Genomic DNA, 6,735 nt, shown 5'->3' with positions numbered 1-6,735 from the left:
ACCTATCCCAATATCCTAAAATAAATGTTGCAGAATATCCCCCACCCAACTACCTATCCCAATATATCCTACCTAAACACCTACGGGCTGCAAGATTGCAAAAGCCCGTGTCTGGCCAAAAGGGCCAGGCAATCTTCAACAACAACAACAACAACGATGACTACAGAGATTATCTACTACAGACTGTTACAAAAGCTGAGTCTTGTCGGTATCATTACCAAAGAGGAATTATACAGTCAGACTAAAACCAGTTCCCAGGACGGCTGGGACACTTTATAAGCATCCTAGAATATAAGTAGAAATACTGCAGATATCACGCATAAAGTTGAGATTACAAAGGCATTGGGAATGATATACAATTTTATTCACAGAATGTTATATTAAGATTTGTTCAAGACTTTGTCATAGACAGATAATATTAGGACTTATCAAAATATATTCTTATTTTCCTCTATTCATTACAGATGATGAAGAAATTATCTGTCTATAATAGAAGGTTAGAGAGAGAGAGAGAGAGAGAGAGAGAGAGAGAGAGAGAGAGAGAGAGAGAGAGAGAGAGAGTCGGGGGGTTATTATATACCTCAAACATGTGTGTCTTTATGGAATTGATGTTATTGAAGGAATATGCAATAAGTATTTTTATTTTTTAACTCACATAAATCTGTATTATTTTTATGTTTTGGTCCCTAGGCATATGCATACTGAAGACGAACTCCCTCAGGCTATTCACATTTTTTTTCAGCTCCTTTTTATAGAAATGAAGAACGGTTGATGATGATGAAAATAATATATCTTTTTAGGAATTTTGATCTTACCAAACGTTTTCTCCAGGGGTTTTATAAAGAGGTATTTTGAAAGTTCCGGTATATCAGTATTTCTGCATTTTTTTTTCTATTTCCAGTAATTTTATGCTGCTAATCAGAATATTTTGAGATCATGAAACAAATGAATGAAATGAATATGAAAACGAAAATGAATACCTAACCCAATTAAACGTTATAGTTTACAGATTTCTAAATATAATTTTCAATATTGATCGTCAAGACTATCATATATCTCTAACTGCAAACTTCCATTCATGATGGTATCAGAAAATTAAATTCCTTTAGTTGAAAAAAAAAGACCGAAAAAAAAGAAACAATGCTCATGGTGAACGTTATTGTAAGAGGACGGTTTTCTTGTGTGCCAGGTAAATCTTCTGGAAATAATATGTAAAAATTAAATAACACGAACAAATGCTCCAGCTTCACCTCTTGTTATTTTACGACTATATCATAAACAAAAAGATATATATCTCATTTCATATTTCAAAATAATTATTCGGCTAATGTGTTTCAGATTAATAATTGAACAACTCATCTCTATCACATAGTGAGATTATTTTAGCTAAATAAATATTTATAATTTATACATGTGTCATGAATCTCTTTGAATATCCTTTTATTATTGATTAACAGGATTATAAACACATTTCATGTGTTCATACCTGTAAACGTGAAATTGTATCTATTTTAAAAGCTCTTTTGAATAATACATATCTTTTCGAATAAATATTCAGACATCTAATAAGGTATCCAGTGAAATACAATTTACAAATCCCACTCTGGTGCGTTATATAAAAAAGGAGGAAAAATATTAAAAGAAAATGAATACAAAATTATGCCTGTGCAGACTGTTTATGTTTTTATGGAAAGCTGCTCCAAACTTCAATGTTTGACAGTGTTTATAATACATAAAACGTTAGTTTATTTTTCTAAAGATAAATGGTGTGGGCAAGTAGGAGACTGGATATAAACAACAAATTCCAGAGAACTTATGAGGGCTGTACTGAGAGAAGAGTGACACAGATAGGGAAGGGACACCATGACAAACTGGTGTTCTTTTATATCAGAAAAATATCATCTATATTCTAAATGAAGATCTATTAGAGCTATTAGCTCATCCTATTTTATTTACTAGAAAATTGGACACAAGGGAGGAAATAGAGCTGAAAGTTTGAAACCAATGGTATGTGGATGGCAAGATGTATTGCTGGAATATCACTACAGAATTGGTTATATTAAGGATATAAGAAAAATGAGTAATTATATGTAAAGTAATAGTTATTTTTTTGGAGATAAACCAATTTACAGGATGATGTAAAAATCGTTAACCGACATTAAGTTAAGGATGCTATAGAACATTTTTCCTATCGTCAAATCAACCTCTAGTGGGTCGGCTTTAAGTTGTATTTTAGTATTTACATAAATCTCCTCTCTCTCTCTCTCTCTCTCTCTCTCTCTCTCTCTCTCGTCTCTCTCTCTCTCTCTCTCTCTCTCTCCAAAGAGTATAAATTCTCTCTCTCTCTCTCTCTCTCTCTCTCATCTCTCTCTTCTCTCCTCTCTCTCTCTCTCTCTCCTCTCTCTCTCTCTCTCTCTCTCTCTCTCTCCAAAGAGTATAAATTCTAAATGAGACTTCGAAGTATATCAATCAGCCAACTTGAAGTAAGTATAAAACGGTTAATGATGCAACTTTGGTAATCAAAGACAATCAACTTTCATAAAAGTATAAGAAAAATCGTAAAGTTAGATGGTGGCATTAACACTTTTTTTCAAACTTCTCGGGGAGGATATCAATCTTCAGCTTTCAATAGGACTTTTTTTCTGATGGTGTCTCTCTTCTGATAGCATTTAGCCATTTTTTATATGCTTTGGAGTTTCAACAAATGCTAGTACAGTTTAGTTCTTCATAAAATTCTGGCAATTAGAATACTTCTTGAGTATATATTGTTCTTAGAAAACTTACTTTTCTTACATAAGTACATTATTCCAATCATTCGAATTAATATAGTGCAAATAGTGAAATGTAAAAGAAGTCGTTTTTCTGAAGTTTCATATGAACCAATGTGCTGATGCTGTATTGTTAATTCATATTAATCCAAATTTATATCATCATGTACTTTTGAAATTCTAATGTTACCCTTCTCATTTAATTTTATGAATAGGTTTCGTTGAATGAAAATTTATATTTATTCAATACTTTTTCATCTCATGGAATTTGGCTCTACCAATAGGTCTCTCTCTCTCTCTCTCTCTCTCTCTCTCATCTCTCTCTCTCTACTCTCTCTCTCTCTCTCTCTCTCTCTCTCTCTCTCTGTATTTTGTCCAGATGCTTACTGAGATTCAAATACATTTGTCATTGTTATTAGATATCTTTGACTAAATTTGCAACAAGCATAATCTTGCACGAGCAGATTATTGAATACAATTAATTTATTAATACCTGGGTCCAAAATACCTTCTAGAAAATTAATAACTTGGATCGATTCTCAAATAACGAATAACTATACTAGAATTTTGTAAAAAAATAAATCATTCTTATTAATTCCTCCTCTGTCATGAAAGTGGCAATGTTGAGTTAATCCGTAAAACTCTTCTCAAAAATTGAATTCTACATTAATTTATTCTTGCTAGCTACTAATGTTGCTCTTTCTATTAGTTGTAAGAAAATTCCAAACGTTACTGATAGTTTTTTAGAGTAAGCATTATATTTTTAGCCAGAAATTGCATACAATAACCTTTAAAACTTTTTTCACGCAACGAAACTGGTCGTTTTTTACAAGTCAAATGAACGCAACCAACTGTATATCAGAAACATTACGTCATATGGTTTCAACAATAGGAGAATACTTCATTTCTCTATTTAGGGAATTAGAGTGAACTAGGATCTCCACACTCTGTTCATACCTGGTAAACAAAAGTAGAAGTAGTCAGTGTCTGCAAAACCCTTCTGGTTCCAACATCAATCAAGACTTGCTCCTGGAGTCTACTAGCCTAAGTCTCTGAAAACGTAACAAAATATGGCTAAAGGATTTATGCTTTAGTAGAGTCATTTTGATATTTGTTACTATACTTAATATTTTCGTTTCTTACATATTTTTATAGTTCTGCAGTAACAGTTATTTCAATTTTGCTTTGCTACTGTACTTGAATATTTCAATCTTATTTATGTTACTCTGGTAGTTTGGTTATTTTGATATTTTTTTCCTAAATATACTTGTAAATTCTGTTCTTTTATATGTTTGAAGTTTACAGTAAACAAAACAAAAATATGTCATCAGTTTATATATTGATATCCTATTTGAGGTGTTTTGGTAAAGTAATTTTCATACTTATCTTAATTGTGCTTAAATAATTAGATAAGTAGTTTTTATATATATTTCTGTAGTCATTTAAATTTTCATGACCAGTTTATGTGAGTTGTGCTAGTAAGGTACTTTGGTTAATTAATAACTACTACTAAGTCCTATGTTCAGTGTTGCTTGTGCTTCATCGCTGTTACCTTAATGTAAATTGTTATTGTATATTTTCTATCTAATTTGCACATCAGCCAAAAAGGGCTGCTTTATCCTTTGAATAGTGAGCGAGGAGGCATCTTTTTAGAGAAAAATAGGAACAGTAATATCTACCTTAGTGATTGTAAATTTCAGGGTAGATCAACATTCATATATATTGGATATGTTATTAAAGCATTGGATAATAATATCATTCATTCAAAATATATAGAGTTACACACTATAAGAAAAATAAAATGTTGCATATCGTCTGTTGGATGTGTGAAGAAATATGCAAATATGTTTTCTCCATGGTTTCTGCATTATTCTATATTTGATGCCACTGAACGGTTCAGAGTAAATGTTAAGGTAACTCTGCTTCAGTTGTAAAAACCTTTTCATAACATATTTTCATTTTTGTACAAGATATTTTTTTCAGTGAGTATCCTTTCCTATTTATATGACAACGCTGTTACCAAAGAACATGATAGTAAACAAGATGAGAGAGAGAGAGAGAGAGAGAGAGAGAGAGAGAGAGAGAGAGAGGAGAGAGAGAGAGAGAGAGAGAGAGAGAGAGAGAGAGTTTTAAGATTCCTGTTTTATGTGGTGTTAAAATCTAAAGAAATCCATAGAGTAGGCAATGGAAAGATTTGAGATCTAGATGTGAATAAATAATAATGGTTAACAAGGAAAGCAGAGAGGGAAACAAATCCATAGCAGAGATGACGTCTATAAGTAAAAAGGTCCGAGTGTTGATGAACATGACAATATTTTCTCTCCTTAACTAAAGTATAAATTGGAGGAATTAAAGACAAAATAGCCATACGTTTCCTAAAACTAAAGTGCTTTGATGTTTAGGAAAATCCTAAGTAATGTCAATAAAGAAGAACATTGGCAATCTGTTGCAGCATTATTGATGCAAGATTCCTGTGTATTTATATGCAATTATTTCTAAAGAAGAAGACTGTCTTTAAATGTATTTTTATAAGGATTATAAAAATATAATACAGTAACTTTTGAAAAAAGGGTAAATTACATTTAGCTATAGTTATTTTTTTGAAACAGAAATGTGATCAATTACTATATATAGATGTACATGAAATCATTGTCCTCTGATAGGGAAAGAAACTTCTAATGATTTTCAACGAAGGTTCATTAGTTTTGGTCCTATTCTATAATTCAAACAAATAGTACATAAAAGGTCATATATAGATGAATGTTTTCTAATGGAATTAGATACTGAAGCGGGAAAATGTAAAGTGAATATTTACCACTCACTTTAGGAAGACTTAGAAGTTTTAACAGTTGTTTATCAGAAATAAGGTATTAAAAAGTTTATGCCATCAAAACTATTTTTTTTTTTTTTATAATTATGAGTATACTTGGATTGTTTTTTCTACTGGACACAGGTATCAAAAAGCTCAAAAACATTACATAAACGTACATAATCGGCATTTTACCTCTTTGTTATATGATCAAGCAATTAAATGAAAGCAGATATAGGACATAAACCTTCTTGATATATAGCCACGAATAAGTCCCCTGCCATAAGGTCATACTCATTGATAATAAACATACTAAGTGCATTAAAAATAATTATTCTTATTTTTAATTTTAATAAGAAATTGCTCACAAATTCATCAGATATATAACCAATTAGACCCCTTAGCCTCTCCATATACTTATAATTAATTTTTAGTCTTCACACAATTGTTTGAATTGATGATTAATGAACAGGAACTTCAATTCCTGAGGGGGATTGAAGGGATACCGGTGAAAAACAATAAAATTATTTCCAAGTGTTGAAGATAAAATTACCCGTAGTTTTCTTACCAACTGATTACATAGTGGAAGAATTTTTTTTCTCTTTAGCAAAATCCCGTATTATTAGGTAAGAAGTTTGTAAAACCTGATATGGAAGAAAAGAAAGAAAATAACAGGTCAACAGATCAACATAATACATTGGCTTTTAATATACCCACTGGAGAACTATTTCTTATTTTGTTTATATTAATCAAGGCCACCTATCATCTTTATTCTTCTTGCCTTTCACTGCAATTTCTCCCGTCTTCTTTTCTATTTCCTCTGGGCAAGGCAATACTGTCTTTCATCCTTATCTATTACCTATATTTTTGGTCAGACACGTTTGTAATAAAGCAGGAAGTTTCTTGTATATAAATAACACTGTTGCCAGTGCTGTACAGATACTAGCAAGAAACAGAAAGGCTACTGTATTCTCGTCATTATTAGGATGAAAGCCAGGTATTTTGAAAAGTTTAAATGTTTCCATTGGGCTTTGCTGATAAGATGGGAATTAGCGTTACCTTTTGATGTGACTCAAAGTCAAAAAGATGTGTCGCGATACGAATAGTGTTGGCGTTACTAGATTTCTCTGGGGAAAATGGAATAGCAAGTAATGAGGT

The sequence above is a fragment of the Palaemon carinicauda genome, chromosome 2, assembly GCF_036898095.1.
Source record: "Palaemon carinicauda isolate YSFRI2023 chromosome 2, ASM3689809v2, whole genome shotgun sequence".
NCBI lineage: Eukaryota > Metazoa > Arthropoda > Malacostraca > Decapoda > Palaemonidae > Palaemon > Palaemon carinicauda.
This window is presented reverse-complemented; position numbering follows the sequence as displayed.